At 49.9% G+C, this 20,471-nt stretch overlaps 1 protein-coding gene across 9 annotated transcripts in view; it reads left to right on the forward strand.

Moving 5' to 3' along the window:
* Positions 1–20,471, forward strand: part of ANKRD11 (ankyrin repeat domain 11) — a 117,516-nt gene that overhangs the window by 39,947 nt on the left and 57,098 nt on the right. For all 9 annotated transcript variants that reach the window (XM_081508158.1, XM_081508165.1, XM_081508162.1 and 6 more), the window contains one exon: positions 11,097–11,177. The gene's annotated coding sequence lies outside the window, so the exon portion shown is untranslated. The remainder of the gene's footprint in view (positions 1–11,096; positions 11,178–20,471) is intronic.

The raw sequence follows: 20,471 nt of genomic DNA on the forward strand, positions 1-20,471 counted from the left end.
TCAGGCCTACCTAAACCCTTCACAGATCATTGAATTAATGCTTATTACTTTACTAAAAGAAATATTATATTTCTAGGATTTTAGTCACAGTTCACCTTGATTTTGCTTCCTAAGCAAGCATTTTTAACTGACAGACTTTTAATTAGGAGCTATTTAAACTGGAATAAATTGTTTTGAAATCTCCCAACAAATGCATTGCCAGGTTGAACTCTCTGGTGACTTTAAGAAAGTGCTGAAGTCACCCAGGGAGGGTGTGGGAAGGTAGGTTTCCAGGAGTGGCAGTCATTGGCCAGCACCATGAGATCACTATGGCAACACTGGGTTACGTGGACTGCTGCGTGCAGCTTCTGTTTAATTATGCAGGGTAGGTTTAATTTTTTAGAGTCAGGTTTGCACATCTTTGAAATCATTCTTCTTTTGAAGATTGATTTTTTTTATGACTTTGCATTTGTTATTGGGTGGCATAATATATTCTGACACTGGATTTGCGAAATTTTAAAAAAAATCTGTAATAGACTGTTGTGTAAATTTCTTCAGTCTTTTCAGAATGAGAATTCACTTAAATATTTTAAGACTTGTCTCCCAGAGAGTTTGAGCACATGTGCAGTGCTGTGGGGAGACTGGAGGAGGCGCCAGCAGGACTCGCAGCCCCCAGAGTGGGTGTCCCTCTTTCTGGCCCGCAGCCCTCTCCAGGGCTCCAGCCCTTTGGCTGTTTGGGTCGTACTTTTCTGGACCCTTAGTTGGGCTTGTCTCTCTTAATGCTCTGGTTCTCATGCGCCCCTCCATGGGGACCATAGACATTTTATCCCTATGTGTGTGTTAGCTGTCCATTGTTCAGCTGCAGCACCCTGGGCTCTTTGGAGGGTGCCTGTGGTGTGAATCATTCCATTGTCCCCTTGAAGACTGGAGAGGAGAAAGAGGCAGGGAGAGTGATGTAGTAGAAAGAGTGCAGAGCGAGGGCACGAGGGCACGTATGTTTCAGACCTTGCAGTGAATTCCTCTGCAGCTCTTCTTCTAACAGCAGAGTCACAGATCACAGAGTTGAAAACGTGGACTTGACTCAGCTCCCAAACCAAGGATAAGCAGAGGGTGTGGGCCTTGGTGCTGCACAGCCCTCTGCCTCAGGCTGGCCGTGGGTCCAGACCCAACTGACCTCTGCTGTGGTGACTGCTCAGCCTGCCCGGGGTCTGTGTGTAAACACGTGGAGTGGACGCTGTGCTGGGTTGGGTTTGCCTGTGGAGCTGCATATGGCTCATGAGGCTGTTGCCATGGGACCAGTGTTCCTTTGTGGACAGCGTGGCCATTTTCACAGGCTTCAGTACTGAGGTCTGTCCTGTGTGTTTCAACTTCATCTTGAATATTGCTCTGCGTTTTAGATCAATTTTGTTACACACACCATCCCCCACAAAAATTTTTATTAGTAGCAATTTAATAATCATGTTAATGTAAACTCAGGCCAGCAGCAACCTGGACACTGCGCAGCTTGTGGGATCTTAGTTCCCTGAGCAGGGGCTGAGCCTGGACCCCCCGGCAGTGAGAGCGCCCAGTCCTAACCACTGGACTGCCAGGGAATCCCCTCACTCACACCCCTTCATCACTGTTTTACATGGAGACCTTTGTCACTTGTTTTTCCTTTTGATGCAGTTTTTAGCACTAAAAGGGCATATGTATTTGATTCCACTTTCTTAGAAGTAAAACCATTAACTTTGTGTTACACATTCAGAGCTCACATATTGGGTTGGCCAAAAAATTCCTTCTGTTTTAAAGTAAAAATAAGATACATTTTTCATTTTCACCAGGAACTTTATTGAACAGTGTATTCACTGTTTTGTTCCACTACCTTCTGCCATTTTTCAGGTAATTTCATAAAAATTTGTCTTCCCAAAACTTTTTATATTTTTGAGCAAAGGCCTGTTCCTGGTGCCTTTTATAGTCTTCCAGGGAATTGAAATTTTTCCTTTAAGAGAATTTTGTAAAGACTCAAGTAAATGGAAATCTGAAGGTGCAGTGTCTGCTGACTATTGCGGATGTATCAGAACTTCCCAGCCAAGCTGTAACAGTTACTGCCTGGTCATCAAAGAAACATACATTCTTGTGTTATCCTGATGGAAGATTATGTGTTTTCTGTTGGCTAGTTCTGGCTGCTTTTTGTCGAGTGCTGCTTTCAGTTGGTGTGATTGGGAGCGTCATGAATTAATTACTTGGTTTTTCAGAAGGAGCTCATAATAGAGGACTTCCTTCCAATCCCACTGTATGCACAACACCACCGGCCTTTGGTGAGGTTAGTGGTGGTTCATTTTGCTTGCCCCAAGATCTCTTCTGTTCCACATGATTGTGCAGTATCCACTTTTCATCGCCTGTCACAATTTGTTTTAAAATTGGAACATTTTTGTTTACATTTAAGAAGAGAATTGCATGTGGGAATACGGTCAATAAATTTTTTGTTTGTTTGTTTAACTTTATGTGGAACCTTAACATCAAAGTGATGAACATAATCTAGATGGTGCAAATGATTTTCACTGCTTGATTTGGATATTTTGAGTGTGTTGGCTCTCTACCTTGTGATGTAATGTTGATTGTTCCCAGTTAATGTCTTGATTTGATCGCTGCCAGCTTCAACTAGTCTACCGAACTCTGGAGAATCAATCATCCAGGGAGAAACCTCTAGCACGAAACTTTGCAAACCACTTTCGACATGTTTGGCCAGTCACAGCCCTGTGTCCATACACAGCACAAATTTTTTCTTTGCATTTCAGTTGTGATTTTACCTTTCTTGAAACAGTGAAGCATAATATACTGAAAATGTTGCTTTTTTCCCCATATTCAATATTAAAATGCCCACACAAAAATTCACCATTTTTGATTTTTTAGAAAATGTGTGCTGATGTGACAGCCGTCACAATATAATCTAACAAAATTGTTTTGAATCAAGTTAAAGACATCTAAGCACTACTGGAGAGAGCCATCTTATGGAAAAAACAAAGTGAACTTTTCGGCTAACCCAGTATAATTGTACTCATGATTACATACATAGAGCTGCTTTTACCTAATATTGTCCATCTTTCAGAAATCTTTTGTTTTTACCGAAGACAGTGGGACTTACTTAACCTTCAGTGCTGAGTAGGAAAGGTAAGAGTTTTGTTGTTGTGTACATGTGTGCATTTTGAACAACATCTGCCGTGCATGAAGGTGACGCTCTGTCATGATAGTTACCTGTGAGATGAACAGAAGGATGCAGTTGCATTTGATGCTTGAGATTCAGTCCTTTTATTCTGAGGGGTCTGTGCGAGATCCTCTAGGACAGTGTCTTCCAAAATGTGAATCATGACCCGTCGTTCTTAGTTAAGAAAATCTCCCTGCCCCAAGGACATAGACATAGCTTTCTGTACCGTGTGAAAATGTTGTACTTCTGCTGTTTATGTTTGAGCCTGTACTCTGTCCCAGACTGATGTCTGTGCACGAGCTGATTGCTCACAGCTTCATCCATGAGTGGACTGTCCTTTGCTTGCTAATCTGGAGTGCTTGCTGTCATGAATGGGGTCTCCCTGTGTGTGCTCACGTGGTGGTGGAGCTTGTGTGTGTCCCATTGGTTGCCTTGTCTGTCCTGGTGACACTGTCCCCTTTTCCATCATAGGTTCTAACTATGTTGATGTCTTGAAATGCAACTGGCTTGTATTTGTTCATTTTGTATTTTGTATCCAGGAACTTCTTTTTCTACAAATGAGAAAACTTTAAGAATGATACAGGCTGTTAGAATGTGCCCAGGGTCACTGCCAATACAGTGGCATGGTCAGAATTTTAACAACAGCCATTAGATGCCACTGACTCTGATCTGAGCTTGCATGCATGGCCCCACATTGATCTTCAAGAAATTAACCTGGCTGCTTGTGAAGGTGGTAAGCTGGCACTCACAGACGCATCAGGGGCAGCAGAGCTGTGCCCAGGTGCAAGCTCTGTGATGGAAAAGTCAGTGGAGGTGTGCAGCCTTCTCAGAAGGAGGCCCTAGGGGCAGCGCCTCACTGTGGGCCTGCCCGCTGCTGGGAGGAACGCAGGCACCAAGGCAGACAGTGCTCTGTTTTTGGTGTATATTGAAGACTCTGTGTGACTTCTGTCTTGTATTCTCAATCATAGAATACATAAGTGTCCTTTTTTTAAGTTTATTCACTTATTGGCTGTGCTGGGTCTTTGTTGCTGGGTGGACTTCTCTGGTTGCAGTGAGTGGGGCTACTCTTTAGTTGTGGTGTGAAGGCTTCTTATTGTGGTGATTTCTCTTCTTGTGGAGCATGAGCTCCAGGGCATACAGGCTTCAGTAGCTGCGGCTCCCAGGCTCTAGAGCACAGGCTCAGTATTTGTGGTCAACAGGCTTAGTTGCTTCACAGCATGTGGGATCTTCCCAGACCAGGGATCGAACCCATGTCTCCTGCATTGGCAGGCGAATTCATTACCACTGAGCCACCAGGGAAGCCCTGTAAGTGTCATTTTTGACTCATGGAATGAGAGCCATGTCCCGTCCCCTCGAAGCTTATAAATTGATGTTACTTCTTCACTTAGAGATCTGTCCTGTGTTTTCACTGTGGGCTTCTTCTTAGGAATCTAATTTAGCGCTAACGTCGTTTTTCTGAAAATGGTAGCATAGATGTCAGGTTAGGTTTGGGTGAGTATGGTTCTTCACAATCCTCCTTTCTTGACAGCTTTTAGGAGGTTGGGGACAGTTTGTGCTGAGTTGTGAGGCCCCCTCCCATCTTTTTTAAAGATACCATTGATAAATGTATATTAAATTCAGAATTTTACTAACTTAGGGTAAGCGGGTCAGTCCATCTAAGAGCAAAATGTTACTAATATTTAAAAAAATATATCTTTGAAAAGTGAAAGTGTTAATCAACTCAGTCATGTCCAACTCTTTGCGACCCCATGGACCCCACCAGGCTCCTCTGTCCATGTAATTCTCCAGACAAGAATACTGGAGTGGGGTGCCATTCCCTTCTCCAGGGGATCTCTATGACCCAGGGATTGAACCAGCTGCTGCTGCTGCTGCTGCTAAGTCGCTTCAGTCGTGTCCGACTCTGTGCAACCCCATAGACGGCAGCCCACCAGGCTCCCCCGTCCCTGGGATTCTCCAGGCAAGAACACTGGAGTGGGTTGCCATTTCCTTCTCCAATGCATGAAAGTGAAAAGTGAAAGTGAAGTCGCTCAGTCATGTCTGACTCTTAGCGACCCCGTGGACTGCAGCCTACCAGGCTCCTCCATCCATGGGATTTTCCAGGCAAGAGTACTGGAGTGGGGTGCCATTGCCTTCTCCGGGATTGAACCAGGGTCTCCTGCATTTCAGGCAGACTCTTTACCGTCTGAGCCACCAGGGAAGCCCCTGATCCTTACTTCAAGATGTCTCAGCTGATAATTGGTTAGTTTACTCTTGTAATTATAATTATTGAAAAATAATTAGGAAGTTAATAATTAGGAAGTTAGGGCTTCCCTGGTGGTAAAGAATTCATCTGTCAGGGCAGGAGACACGGGTTCGATCCCTGGTCTGGGAAGATTCCACATGCTGCGGAGCACCTGAGCCCACATGCCACAACGAGTGAGCTGTGCTCCAGAGCCCAGAGCCACAGCTACTGTGCCTGCGCACGTTGGGACCTGCGCCCCACGGTGAGGGGTGCCCTGACCGCAGTGCAGAGCCTGCGCACTGCAGCAAAGAGGACCCCTGCTCACTGAGACTCGAGAAAGCCACGAAGACTCAGCATAGCCAGAAACAAATACATAAAATTATTTTAAAAAATAATAAAAAAGAGTCAGAATGTTTACAGTCAGAATGTTTTGTTTGCACGTGTCCTACAGTGTGTTGTCGATGTATTTAAGTCTGAAGAAAGCAGACAGTGGCTCCAGGAGGCATGGGCTGCCCTGATGCTCTCTTGTGTTTTGATCTGAGTTGCCTTATTTTTGCTGAATGATCATTCTGCTTCGTTCTCTTTGCACACCCAGGGTTTGAGATTTCCTAGTAATACTTGCTGTTAGGAAACAGTGTGTCTTTTCTGCTGGAGTTTCTCTTCCTGCTGAGGGTCATCTGCCAGGAAAGAAACTTGGATTTTGATGTTTAATTAGAAGAAGAATTTACTCCACTTTTCAGAATGGAGACTCTTTGCTTGAGGGGTCTCCTGGGAGGCTGGGCAGAGGGGGTACGTGTGGACCGGTGGGTGTCTTCTTACTTGGTGGCAGAACCTGTTGGCTGACGTGCTTGTCACTCTTAACAGTCTAGCACTGTCACTGCAACAGAGTGTCTTCTGGAAATTTGAGGTGGTTTAGAAATGAAGAGCAGCACCAGCACATTGGATTAAACATAGAAATTTAAAAGAGAAAGATCTCTCCTTCCTTCTCTCCTTCCTTGACCTGACAAGTTGAAAGCACGTTTGTGCAGACAAGGCGACCGCGATCGAGGGCTGGTGGGTGGGCGTTGGGCTCCCAGCAGGCTGGTCACCACACTTTTGCGTACACCTGCAGGTTAGGCCGCACCCCACCCTGTAGCCCTTCACACGAGGTGTGTCAGGGTGCCATTGCTGTGATGGTGTGTTTGTGTAGTCTTCAGGGTGGGGACCCCTCTCACGCCCAGGGTCACAGCACAGATCACTCACGACACATTAGATAACTGGTAGCCCAAAGACGATCTTGACTTGAGCCCTGACTTCTGTAAGTGGTGTGGCCTAGCTGGTCTACACTCTTCGCTTTATTAGGAAGGCTTGGGTCCTGCCCCTCAGAGCAGATTTTGGACCCAGGAGACTTGTGTCTTGGCAGGTGTTGTGTCAGGGTGTAGGGTAGGCTTTCGTTTGGTGGCCAGGCAGCTGGGCTGGAGCATGGTCAGTGGACCAGCAGCTGGCGTCCCTGTGTCCTTGTGTTGACAGACGGGGCTTTGGGTCCCCTCGGAGCGTGAGGCTAGTCCTGCTCCAGTGACTTCTGTGCAACCCTCTCATTTCTGTGGCCTTCCATCTTAAACCAGTCCTTTCCAACTTATTTAGAGGGTGAGGGTGGTAAAGATTCTCAAGGTTTTGTATTTAGGTGTTTGGGTAGGCAGATGGGACTAGAGCAATGATTATTTTCACCCCCAGACACACAGAATCTGAAGCATCTTCTGGGGTGGGAATGTGTCGGGAACAAATCACTCGAGATTTAAGTCTTTGAAATACAAGGGCATGTCTTCTGAGCAACGTGTTGTTTCTTTGGAGCCACTTGTTTCCACCTGGAGCGTGGAAAATCCTGGGTGGTGGTGGGGTCTTAAATCCTGGTGGGAGACTTGGAGGCCAGTGTCCTGTCTGTGTCATTGGCCCGGTTTCTGTGGTTAAAGAAGAGTACATCTGTGTGTTAACGCAGCTGTTTCCTCACAGTCTCTGCAGGCTGAGGGCTTACTTCCAGTCTGAACACTTAATCTGGCTTGAATGGGGCTGGTGAGCACACCTTGTTTTGCATCCGATACGTCTGGTTTGAAAGCTTTGTGGTGGTAGCGAGGTGGAGGAGGAATGCAGTGTGCAGGTGGGTACAGTGAGAGCTATTGCAGTGCTCTTGGAATTGGTGAGTCCGGAAAGGAGACCATGGACACTTTGTTTCTGGACATGCACTGACTTGGAGGCGAGGCAGCCCCCGGCGCTCTAGGGGACGGCATGCTGGGCCTGTGACCTTGAGAGCTGTTCAGGAGCCCGCTGGGCACCACCGCTTGGCTGGGCTAGCGGGACACGCTGGCCAGGGAGGGCATCTTACTTACTGTGTTTTTACCTCTGATTAATTTTGTCCATTAACCACATGTATTTGGGGTGAATTTTTACCTGGGTCAAAGGGTGACTGGGAGCTGGGTGGATTGGAAGGGCATAGATGCTCGGAGGTCTGGAGCCAGGGACTTGACTGTGACCCTGGGAAGTGGCCTCCTTTCCACACCCCCTCACCCAGGGGTCAGTTGTGTTCTCGTGCTCCGAGGCCACCACTGGGCCTCATGCTGTGTGCCTGCTGGTGACCAGGGCACGGTGCCCAGCTCCGGAGTTGAGCACAACAGTTGTCCTCCAGCGTGATGGCGACCTGACAGAGAACTAGAGAGCGGGCCTGGAGAACAGCCGCAGGACACGGGAGCAGAGGGGCGGCATCTCCTGTGAGGGAAATGGGGCGTCTCCCAGAAACGGGAAGCAGTCTGGAGTTGCTGGGGTGCCTGTGTCCCTGGGGTGCTCACCTTTAGTGAGGTGCCTGCAGTGAGAACCCACCCTCCCAGCAGGAAAGTGGGAGCTCCTTTGCTTTCTTTATGTGTACATGTGTGCACATACATGTGTGCACATACGTGTGTGTGTTGTCAGGGTGGCGTCTGAAGTTTGGACTCAAATCCACTCCTCATGAGCCCAGTGACTCCTATGGGCGGAGTAGGGTGTGTAGGGTAAACCAGACACGGCGCGTCCCCTTCTCGGCAGCATGGTGGGAGTTGTGTGGGTCGGGAAGCCCTGGGACTGCTGAGTCAGGAGTCTGGCCGGGTGGTGGGGGCTGAGAGAGCAGAGGTTTGGAGCTGGATGACTCCAGGCTTCTGTCTGGGTTTTGGTTGTGAGCTGGGCACAGCAGGTTTGGACTTGGAGGATCTTCTAGACAGGAGTGCCCTGAACCAGGGCAGGAAATACAGTCATAATCACCTTGGGGCTCATCTGTGCACGTGTGTGATGTGGTGTGTCTCTGGCGTGGTGAGCTTTGTGAGTTCAGTGGGGAGCTCTGAGCTGGAGATCGGGAATGGGGGTCTACCAGCAGGGCCGGTCCGATTGCCCCGGGAGGGCCCACAGGAGCAGGAGCGCTGACAGCAGAGAGGCTGCAGTGGGCTGTGAATCTGGACTCAAGTGAACTGTCGCGGCCGCAGCCCTGGCTCCCGTGACGGGTGCCAGTGCCCCCGACCACGGCAGGCGACAGTGTCCGCTCTGGAGAGCGAGGTGCTGACTGGGAATTCTGAGTGTGCTGAGAGCTAGACACTGGTAGTCTGTTTCCTTACCTAGACCCCCAGGAAAGCTGTCTCCCGACTCGTTGGTCAGGGTCTCCAGTGTGTCTGTGATGTCTGAGTGACCGTGCTCCATGTGACTTGTTGAGTGGAAGGGGTGTGGGGTGCTTAGCACCCTAGGCCCAGGAGGTGCCCAGGATGGCGGAGGGTGGTGTGGCCCAGGTGACAGTGTGCTGGTTTCAGAGACTGAATAGTAGTTGTTATTTGCTGTATTCTAGGTGTCGACTTCATCATAAACGCTGTGTTATCCTGTTACATCTTTACAGGAAAATCGAGAAGCTTAGTGAGCAGCCTGTGCTTTTCAAGAAAACCAAGGTGTGGTTGGAAGCTGCTTTTCTAGTTCTTGTGGTTAACATCAGCTTCAGAAATCCTGTGCCAGCAACAGAAGGACAAAAAAGTCCTGACCCACTGTGCACACACATGTGTAGCTCGTGTGCAGACCTTGGGAGTCCGCTGTCCCGCCAGCCGTGCCCGGTTCCTGTCTGCGCGTCCCATCCTGACACGGCACCACTGGTGTGTTTGGAGATGGGAGGGTGCTTGATGGGATTGTAAACTCCCACGGGATTGTGGAAGCAGGGTTTGTATATTCCTGAGACCGCACAGCTCTCCCGGAAGAGCAGTGTTGCTGTGACCCTGCAGTGTCACCTCCCCTTCCCACTGGCAGTGTCGCTTGTTCATACGGCCAGGCCACGGTGTCCATTGATTTGATTTCTGGCATAGGTCTTTGGAGAGGCTTCTCAATAAAATTTTTTTTTTTTTAAATAGTGATTTTAGAAGATCATATATGGTGCCATTTGTTCTTTTGATACTAGACTTTGAGTTTCCTTTCAGATAGTTGAGATTGCTGTGTTTGGATGTAAAAATATTTGATGAATGAAAAGATGTTTTCAGTTGTCTCTGTACCTTTAAGCTACTAGTTTTGAATGAATACGTGATAAATCAAATGTATTATTTCATGTACCTACATTTTTTATTATTATTTTATTTTTGGCTTTCCTGGGTCTTTGTTGCAGTGTGGGGGCTTCTTCTGGTTGTGGTGGGGAGGGGCTCCTCTTTGTTGCGGTGGCTTCTCATTGCAGAGCACCTGCTCTCGAGTGGGCGGGCTTCAGTAGTGGGGGCACATGGGGCCTGCTTGCCCCGCGGCATGTGAAATCATCCCAGACCAGGGATCAAACCCGTGTACCCTGGATTGGCAGGCAGATAGCCACTGAACTGCCAGGGAAGTCCCAAGTTTCATGTGTTTTTGAAAGACCCAGATATATTCAGTATATCCCTCCAAGACATTTTTTCATTCGTTGATAAGATTTTTGGATTCGCTTCTGTTGATTTGTGTAGCTGCAGCTTACTTATGAGTAAGAGGGCTGCTTGCCTGAGGCTGGCCTGCCCACGAGGCCCCTCTGTGTGATATTTCTTAGTGACATTTATGACACGTGCTGGTCCTTGTGGGGTCGCCCAGGCCCTCTGGCTTCTCCTACACTGGACCTAGAGGCACAGCTCTGACCTTGGATCCTGGGAACTCATTTGGTCTGAATCTTGGTCCTTTGCCTTTGCGGGCAGGTCCCTGGGTAGATGGAGGGAAGGAGTGGGCAGGAGACAGTGTGGCGGGACCGGCCCGTCTGAGGGGCAAGCGGGGCTGGCGTGCGGGTTTTGTCAGCGAAGGGTGAGTTCAGATTTTACTCTGAGTGTGACAATGAGTCTGTAGAAGCTACAAAATCTGTAACTCTGGCAAAGGCTTACTGTCAAACTCCTGAAAGGAGAACGTCTGCGGATGGCCCTTCCAGGGCCCTGGGCCTCAGGCGCCTTCTCAGGGGAGAGTGACTGGCCCATTCCGGTGTTCTTTCCTTAACTGGTCTTTCTGGGCACTGCTGTCCAGGAGCGGAGTCCAGACAGAGGTGTCTGCTTGGGGTGCCCTCCCTGAGTCCCAGGCGTGAGCACCTCTCCCGTACAGCCAGACACCCTAAAACCTCGGGGTGGTCGGAGTGACCCAAAGTGAAGGAAGGGCCATGGTGTGGTCCACACGGAGAGAGGCGACATTATGAAAAGAACTGAGGGGAAATTAGTATTTATAGGCGCTCACTGGATTCTCTTGTTTCAGAATCTCCTCACTGGTGCCCTGGGACACGCCTCTGTTGGATTTAACTCACAGTCATCGACCATGGCTTCAGCGATGGACTCGGTAAGGATTTTATTGCACCAGCTCTCTCTCAACAGTTTGTATTGTTTTCATTGGTTTGTAAAAAGAAGTATTAAAGTCATTCTTACATCTCCCTGCTGGTTTTCTTGGGCTTGATGGAGTTTTGTCTCAGTGTTTGGGTTTTATCTTGGATTTCAGGGAAACAAGGGGCTGCAGGGTGGTGGTGAGCCCTGTGGGTCAGTAGGTAGCTTCCCTGGTGTCCCAGGGAGAGGAGGCCTGTGGACACATGAAGACACTGGGCAGCCTGTTCTGTGCAGAAAGTTGACTTCTTACCAACTTTTGTCTTAGTGGCTCTGTCCCCAAGTGACCTGGAGCCCGCAGACCCGCTTGCTGTACCCGTCTCGTGCTCTGGGCCTATTGCGCTTGTACCACCTGAGCGCTGTCACGCCTTCTCTGGGGAAGCGGGGTGGCCCATGCTGCTGTGTGTCCAGTGTGTGGGCCGGCGAATAGGCACATGTGAATTTCCTCAGGTTTGAGGCCCGTGGGTGTGGGGTGGGCTCTTGGCTGGGTTGCCTTGAGCTTGTTTTCTCCTGGGAGTCCTGGTGCAGCCTCGGCCTGACTGGACACTTGTACTCTAGGACAGAGTCCTCCTCCCTTGGAGGACATGTCCCAGGGGCAGTTGCTCGTGTCTTCTGATCTGTGGACTGATAACAGTTGGAAAGAAAACTGTTGGCTCCTTTCAGTGTTTCATACCTTGGCCGGGTATTAGGGTTTTAAAGCCAACAGCCCCAGAGTGTATTCTCTGTGTTTTGTGCTGTTTCCAGCAGACAGGGAAGAAGCCTTTCCTGCTGCTCAACCCCATGGACCCAACCCTACCTCAGCCGTCCTGCGTACGGCCGCTTTGAGATGCACCTGGCCGGCCTCCCTGATGACAGAAGCATTTCCTTGGAAACGGGGTTGAGTGTGATGGAGAACTCTTAATCTGCAGGGTGGTCTGTGGTGGGAGAGCAGCCGGCCGGGCCAGTGGTGGCTGGTGTGGGGTAGGGGTGTGGTGGGCTCTGTTGCACCCAGGAGGCTCCCAGGGCGGTCTTCCAGGATGAGCCCATGCATTCGGCGTGGCTGTCTTGGACCTCAGGGCAGCCACTGAGAGCCTCTGCCCCAGGGCAGGGGGGTGGGCAGAGGGGAGCCAGGCCCACCTACACCTGCAGGCTTGAGCCTGGCCTTTGTTTGAGACTGGAATGCTGGCCTTAATTTATGACAAGAGAAAACAAGATGCTGCCTAAATGAGGTAATTAGTAAGCATTTGGTGAATCCTTGATGAAAAGAAAACAATTTACCAGCCAGGCTGCTGACAGGTTCCGGGGCTGGCCTGGTGGCTCTGGTGGATTGCGAGCAGTGGGCATGCTCCTGTTTGGAATGTTGTCTGAGATGGAAGGGTTGGCATTTTGACAGTGAATCACACAGGTAATCCAGGGTGTCTAATGCTATTGATCACTTTTGTGAACCATAAATGTACAGTCAATACTGATTACACTGATTATAATTGTCTTCAGAAATCCACTGTTTGAATGGGGTAGAGATAAAGCTGTGACTATGGGTGGAAGGGTCTACATTCCATGACCTTTCCTGGCATCCAAAGGCACAAGTTTAAAAACACAATAATTTTACAGGCTTTGTAATGCTTTTTCATTGTTGTTCATATCACCCATTGTTCTTAATTTTCATTCTGACCACATAAGGTGGAACGTGAACCACTGAGGTCCCGTCTGAGGTCACCTTTTCCAACAGAGGTGGGCTTGTTAATGACCCTACGTGTTTCCATCTGTGCTCGTCTCCCTCCCGGGCATTCTTTAGGGCCCAGTTTGGATAGACTCTGGGCTGGGCTGGAGTGATTATGGCTCCAAGGTCCATGACGGGGTGGGCTGATTGGATTTGCAAGTTTTGTTTGTTTGTTTGATCACAAGTTTTGAAGGTTATACTGTAACGGTTACTGATCCTGCCGCCACTGGTGGCTGTGGCCCTTCACATCACGGCACACACGATGTGCCTTGGCTGCAGGGCTGTGGCAGGTGGATTTGCAGTTGGTGAGAAGCTCATAGATCCTGTGCTAATAATACATTTGCCTCTTTAACAGAGATATTTGTCAGGATTTAAAAATAGATAACAAAGCACACTTTTGCTTCCTTCTCAAAGAAATATGCATCGCTAATTATACCAGTAAAACTTCCGTATTCCAGATTTTTGAGTATAATAACTTTTTATTGTAATTTTAGAGTTCTGGCTGCTCTAGGTTCTCTTAAAATACATACAAAGTATGAATATTAGATGTCATTTAAATTAGGTTTCATTAAATGCGTGCTTTTTGTTCATATAAAAATTGGCCATTGTGTTTACATGCTTTCCCAGAAAAGTTCTCACTCTTGCCCACCACAGGTCTTGGTGGTCAGTAGAACATTGGTTCTCTTATGCCAAGACATTTGAGGTGCTGGGAAAACTCGTGTGGCCAAGGAGAGGGTTTGGGAAGCAGGCAGGTCAGAGAGAAACGGGGCATCTGGGCCCAGCTTGCATCCCAGTTCCTCCGGGTGTTTCTGGCTGCAGCGGCCTCAGGGCTCTGGTTCCGCAGCTGTGCTGGGCAGGAAGGGGCTGGAAGGGCTTGTGGGCTGTTAGTAGCAGCTCATCTGTTGCTTATAATATTGCAGTCATTTTCCTTCCATTGTTAGCAACAGGGATTCTCACGGAGCCAGTGTTCATTTTGTTTATTTATATTTATTTGACTGTACTGTGCCACTTGTGGAATCTGAGTTCCCCGACCAGGGCTTGAACCCAGGCTTCGGCAGTGAAAGTGTGGAGTCCTAACCACCAGGGACCACCAGGGAACTCCTTATTTTATTTTTTGATGCCGTCAGATTTTAAAAGCTGGCTAAAGGGATTTCCTCCAAGTGTTATGTTGGAGGGTGAAGAGGTCTGCGTCTGCCTCAGAGCAGAGCTGCACAGCTTCTGTGAAACCCGAGCTGAACTGGCCTGTGGGAGCAGCATGGAGTCCCGCCTCCTTCCTGCCATCCCTCAGGACCCGGGCTCTGCAAGGCTGCGGCGTTTCTGAGGCCGTTCCTGAGCCCACTTGGACCTGGAGGGAAGGAGGAGGTCGGGTAAGGTGACGGAGGTGCTGTGTCTGGGGGCTGACCAGGGCGGAGGTGGGGAGGCGCCTTTGTGGCTGGACCATGTTCACTCTAGAATAGATACCTTTTGTAGAAAATTAATTTTTGTTGGTATCTAGTTGATGTACAATGTTGTGTTAGTTTCTGCCGTACAGCAAAGGGGCTCAGTTATACATATTTCCAATCTTTTTTAGATTGTATTTCCATATAGGTCATTACAGAGTATTGATAGAGTTCAGTAGAGTTATCAGTTCTATACATAGTAGTGCTTATATGTCATAGAATTGGTACCTTGATGGTCACTGTGTTGTTGTTTAATCACTCAGGTGTATCTGACTCTTTGTGACCCTTTGGACTGTAGCCCACCAGGCTCCTCTGTTCATGGGATTCTCCGGGCAAGAATACTGGAGTGGGTTGCCTTTCCCTTCTCCAGGGGGTCTTCCCTACCCAGGGATCGAACTCGTGTCTCCTGCATTGCAGGATGATTCTTTACCACTGAGCCACCAGGAAAGCCACATATTTGTGTTGCCCTTGGGGAATAGAGATTTGGGTATTTTAGCTTCAAGAAAAGGGGTGGTGGTGAGGTTCTCTGGTGTGCTGTGTTCTGAGGGTGAGGATGCCGTATTTGATCCGCAGAGTTGCCTGCTGGGGGCGCTGCAGGTGGACTGAGGGCTGACCAGGAGGCGAGGAAGGGAAGCAGAGCAGAGCCAACAGCAGTGCAGGGCCATGGCCGAGGGCAGCGTGGACCCTAGGGTTGCCATCAGGAAGGCGGGCAGGCAGTGCTTGTGTGCCCGCTGTGTCAGCGCCTGCCCGCTCCCCGCTTCTGTCTAAGCAGAGGCCCTGGGGCGGGGCTGGAGCACCGGGAGGAAGGAGGGGGTGGGAACCAGCCCTTCGGAAGTCACGTGGCACTTACCACCTTTGACTCTGTGGACCTTTTGTGAACGGGTGGTTTGTTTATCAGAAGTAAACCCCGGGGCCCTTGAGCACCTTGGAGGGTCCCGGCTCTCTGGGTGGCTGGGATCTTGTGGGCAGTGCATCTGCATCTGGTTCCCAGCTGACTGTCCACTCCCAGCCTCCTCCAGGAACCTCCTCCTTGTCCATTTTCTCCATCTCCTAGTTATAGTCAGCCTCGGTTTAAAATTTGCTCTCGTTAATTTTTTGGACAAGGAGTTTTTACTTTTAATTTTTCTGTTCTTTTGAAAAGTTTACTGTCTAGCTCACCTCCCCTGCGCCTGGCACCCCTGTGTGTTTTCGTCTTGGCCTCGGGCAGAGCGGCGGACGTAGGGAGGAGCCGCAGGAAGCCTGGGCTGCGGACTCAGGACGGTGGGTTCCTGCCCCATGTTTGTGTGTGTGTGTGTGTTGGCGGGGGGGGGAGGTTGTCTCCGGCAGAGTGTGTGTGAGTTGGGTGCTGGAGCCTGTGGAGTCGGCTCTGCTGCAGCCCAGCTTCACAGCTAGCATGTTAGACGCTGTCTTGGCTTGAGGCCCATGGCATGGATGGGTCAGGGGAAGAACAGAGGTTTGCAGCCCTGCCTGGGGGGGTGGGGCACAGCTGGAGAAACCCTGTTGTGGGCGTTTTTTATGGGAAAAGCTATGCTCAGATGTGTAAGCTCCTCTAATCTCCTTTAGCTAATGCCTCACTTTTTTTTAGAAGAAAAAAAATCCCTTTGTGTTTGAGTCTCCGCAGGACATCTCCCTGGCATCCTTCATTTGGTGACAGCTGTTCTTTCAGGTCTCTGGGTGGGGTCTCCATCTCCCGTGGCTAATATGGGAGGGGTCCCACTCTTCCAGGAACCCCAAAGGGCTGTAAGCGGCACCGATTGTCCAGACACCTTCACTTTTGTGTTTCTTTCCCATTCCCCACATTTTTATCATAAGGCTCTAGGCCTCAAAGATGTTGAATAGTAGGGTTTTCAAGGTTCCATAGCTATCAGCAGCAAAATGAGTGCGTCCTGGAGTCCATGTTACACTAAGGAGAGAGGTCACCATGCAGGCATCTGCCTTGAGGGAAGGGGCAGGGAGTGAATGCAGGGGCCCCTCTTTACACTTGTGCCACGATTGTGCCACAGTGTGTGTGGTGGGAGTGGGTGTGGGTTTGTGATGGGTGTGTGGCATATCTGTGGTGGGGGATATGTGGTGGTGGGGTGCTCTGTGTGTGTGTGTATGTGTGGGTTTGTGGTGGTTGTGTGGGGTATCTGTGGTGGGGGGGTGCTCTGTGTGTGTTTGTGGTGGGTGTGTGGCTTATCTGTGGTGGGGGGTATAGTGGTGGGGTGCTGTGTGTGGGTGTGGATTTGTGGCATATCCGTGCTGGGGTATCTGTTGGTGGTGGGGTGCTCTGTGTGTGTGTACGTGTGTGTGGATTTGTGGTGTGTTCGGGGGGTATCTGTGGGGGGGTGCTCTGTGTGGGTGTGTGTGTGGTGGGGGTGGCGTCTTGGGCCGTCACGCAGTGCTCAGCTCTGGGGCAGAGGTCATGTGCTTGGACAGTGCGCAGTGCTGGGCGAGGCCTGGGCATTGGGCAGACAGGGCCAGGTCCCCGTGCCAGGCTGATGGCAGAGCTGCTTTTCTGGAGGCCCTGTACCTGCTATCCTGGTCTGTTTCTTGTCCAGGGAAGAAGCTGCTGTTCTGTTCACTCTGAGCCTTTCACTCTTTGTCCTGAGGCTTAAGTGAACCTTGGTTCATGTCCCCAGGACAGTGGCCTCAAAGGAGTCAACAGCATCTGCAGCCCCCCAAGAGGGTGGCAGGTGGAGACCGCCCAGCTGTCGGCCCCTGGGGGTGCGTGGCTGCCTGTGTGGAAGTGGGGCAGCGCCCGGGAGCCCTGCTGGGGTGGCTGGGAAGGGACAGCTGTGATCCCCACACTGCTGCCGGTGTCCTCGTTCTTGACCTGATCATTTGTCAGCTTGGCCGAAGATGGAGTCATACACCCTGTCTGCCCTCCCACAGTAGAGGGGCCCCTTGAGCCTGAGGAGGGCAGAGCCTGGGCACTGGGTAGGGAGCAGGTGAGACAGGAGGCTGGGCTGGTGGCAGGGGGCTGGCTCAGCCTGCTGGGCTGTGCTCTGTTCCTGGGGGCTTCCTGGCCCAGCACAGTGAGCTTGTGGCTGGATGGTCACATTTTTTTCCTTTTGTTCTTTAAAACAGATTTTATTTTTTAGAGTTTTAGGCTCATAACAGAATCGAACAGCAAGGTGCAGAGATTTCCCATACACACTCAGCGCCCACTCACTCACCCCAGAGGAGGGGTTGATCTGTGTATTTATTTATTAAAATTTTATTTATTTATTTTTGGCTGCACTGTGTATTTGCTGCTGCTCGAGCTTTCTCTGGTTGCGGCGGAAGGGGGGTCCTCTCTAGCTGCGGTGTGCGGAGCGCAGCCTCTGCAGTGCAGGCTCAGCAGGTGTGGGCACGGGCTCAGTCACCCCTTGGCGTGTGGGGTCTTCCTGGCCGTGCCCCTTGCATTGGCAGGTGGATTCCTATCTACTGTGCCACCAGGCGCCTGCGGTTGATACGATGCTGCATAGACTCGGCGTCCCCAGGGTTCACAGGCTGCATCCCACCTCCCTCTGGGTGCTGGCAGCTCCGTGTGTGCTGCGGCGTCTCTACCCACCGGAGCGCTCCTGTCTCCCCCCACGTCCCCTGTCTGCACTCTTGCCTTCTCCAGAACATCCTGTGGTCAGACTCATACTGCCTTCTCAGGTTGGCTCCTACCACTTAGTAATGTGCATTTAAGGGGCCTCCATGTCCTTTCAAGGCTTGATAGCCCATTTTTCTTTTTCTTTTTTAGTGCTGAATAATAGCCCACCGTCTGGATGTCCCACAGTTTATTTATCCATTCACCTACTGAAGGGCATCTTGGATCACTTTTTATTGTCTCTCTGGTCTTCTTGGATGGGAAGTAGACAGTAAACAAAGCCTGCTGCTGACCTCTGAACTCAGTTCTGACCTCTCTGTGAATTGCTTGGAAAAGGGGGCCTTACCACCTGGACACTTGGGCTATGTTGTCCTCCATTTCCGAGAGCCCTGGACTGTGCAGAATGTTGCTCCAGAACACTGCAGCCCTCCGTCCAGAGGACTCCTGAGATGCCTCTCGGGGAAGCCATCCCCCCAACAGTACAAAGCCGGTGATGGGCAACAGGGAGAAGGATGCCTCGGGCCCTGGTCTCCAGGGATCTGAGGGCGCACACCCCAGTCCAGAGGTGGTGCAGGGGCCTCGCTGGGCCTAAGGGAGCCTGTGTGCCTGTCCAGTCAGTGTGCTTTGGGCCACACCACTTAACTTTCCTTTTAGAGACTAGACCAGCGGTATTTAGCCTGGGCTTAAACATGTAGAGTCATGAGGTCTGTGGGCATTTGCATGCCACCAGAGTCTCCAGACTCTACCCACACTGCATTTTCGAGAGTGGACTCTGCTCCCAGACTCAGCAGTGGGGTTGATGCTCGAGGCCTGAGCCCTATTCTGAAGCAGGTCTACCCGGTGGTTCGGGTAGCCAGCTCAGGGACTGTCCATCCACCCCTGTTCTGCAGCTTCACTGCAAGCCCTTCATCCGTGTCTGTAAATGACAAGATTCTGGACCGTTTCATCCTGACCCTCAGAGTACCGGGTGCCGGGTCCGCACAGGGTACTGTTCAGTCTGCTGAGCAGGAAGGACGCAGGCCCGGTCCTGCCTGCCCGGGGCACAGGGCCCTCCCTCGTGTCGGGAGAAGAACCAGCAGACAGGCCTGCTTCCCTGCTCCAGTCTCCTCTCTCCACACGGTCCTGGGCACCAGCTACCACCAGGGAGACAGAAAGCTGACACTTCCTTGAGAGAAGTGCTCAGATTTTGTGTATGTTCATCTTTTACCTCTTCGCACACACATGTATTAAAGGGTCACTTTGTAGGTGTGGTCTTGGGAGGGTCTGTGATAGAATGGGGCCTGGAGTAAGCATCTTTCCTGCCCACGTGTGCTCCTGGACCCTGTCATTTTGGGAACTCTTCATGTTGGGAGTGCCGAGGGGCCCAAATGATTCCTGTCCGTGTAGGGACATCTATCAATTAAAACACTCATTTACTCATTTCGTTTAAAAGTAGGAGTAATATGTACCACAGCTTCTGTACCACACCAGAAGCTGTGGTACATATACACAATGGAATATTACTCAGCCATTAAAAAGAATACATTCGAATCAGTTCTAATGAGGTGGATGAAACTGGAGCCTATTATACAGAGTGAAGTAAGCCAGAAAGAAAAACACCAATACAGTATACTAATGCATATATATGGTATTTAGTCAATCAGTAAAGATAACCCTGTATGCGAGACATCAAAAGAGACACAGATAAATAGAACAGTATTATGGACTCTATGGGAGAGGGTGAGGGCGGGATGATATGGGAGAATGGCATGGAAGCATGTAAATTATCATATGTGAAATGAATCGCCAGTCCAGGTTCAATGCATGATACAAGGTGCTTGGGGCTGGTGCACTGGGATGACCCGGAGGGATGGGATGGGGAGGGAGGTGGATGGGGGATTCTGGAAGGGGAAAACATGTACACCCATGGTGGATTCATGTCAGTGTATAGCAAAACAAATACAATATTGTAAAGTTAAAAAAATAGAAAATAAACTAATTTTAAAAAAAGGAGTAATAAACCCATTGCACATCACTCGAAATAGCACAGCTTTACTCAAAAACCGCTGTATTTTCCAAAATGAAAAACTGTCATATGTCCCTTTGGTTAAAGTATACCAGAAAAAATGTAGTTGGAATAGGGAAGAATATTTGAATAGCTTTTTTTGGGGCCACACCCTATAGCTTGCAGAGTCTTTGTTCCCCGACCAGGGATTGAACCCGGGCCATGGCAGTGAAAACATTAAGTTCTAACCACTGGATCACCAGGGAATTCCCTTTAATAGCTTTCTGGTATAGTTTTGGAGGTGTCCTTTGATACAATACTGAAACCTAACTAATGGCCATGTGGTGAAGGTCAGAGGAAGCGTGGGGTCCTACTCTGGGTTCCAGTTCTTCTCAGCCGTGTTTGACCCTTTGGTCTTTTTTGCACTGTAACCAGACCTTTTACCTGTTTCAAGTTGTGCGGCAGTGCCCATGGGCAGTTGGTCAGCTGTGGTGTACTCAGTTCTTTCCATCTCTCAGATGCTGATGTATTTTATTTTGCTGCTTTTGTTTTTCTTGTTAGCTCTCTCATCAGAG

This window comes from Giraffa tippelskirchi, chromosome 7 (genome assembly GCF_054371585.1).
Source record: "Giraffa tippelskirchi isolate mGirTip1 chromosome 7, T2T-mGirTip1v1.2.pri, whole genome shotgun sequence".
Lineage (NCBI taxonomy): Eukaryota > Metazoa > Chordata > Mammalia > Artiodactyla > Giraffidae > Giraffa > Giraffa tippelskirchi.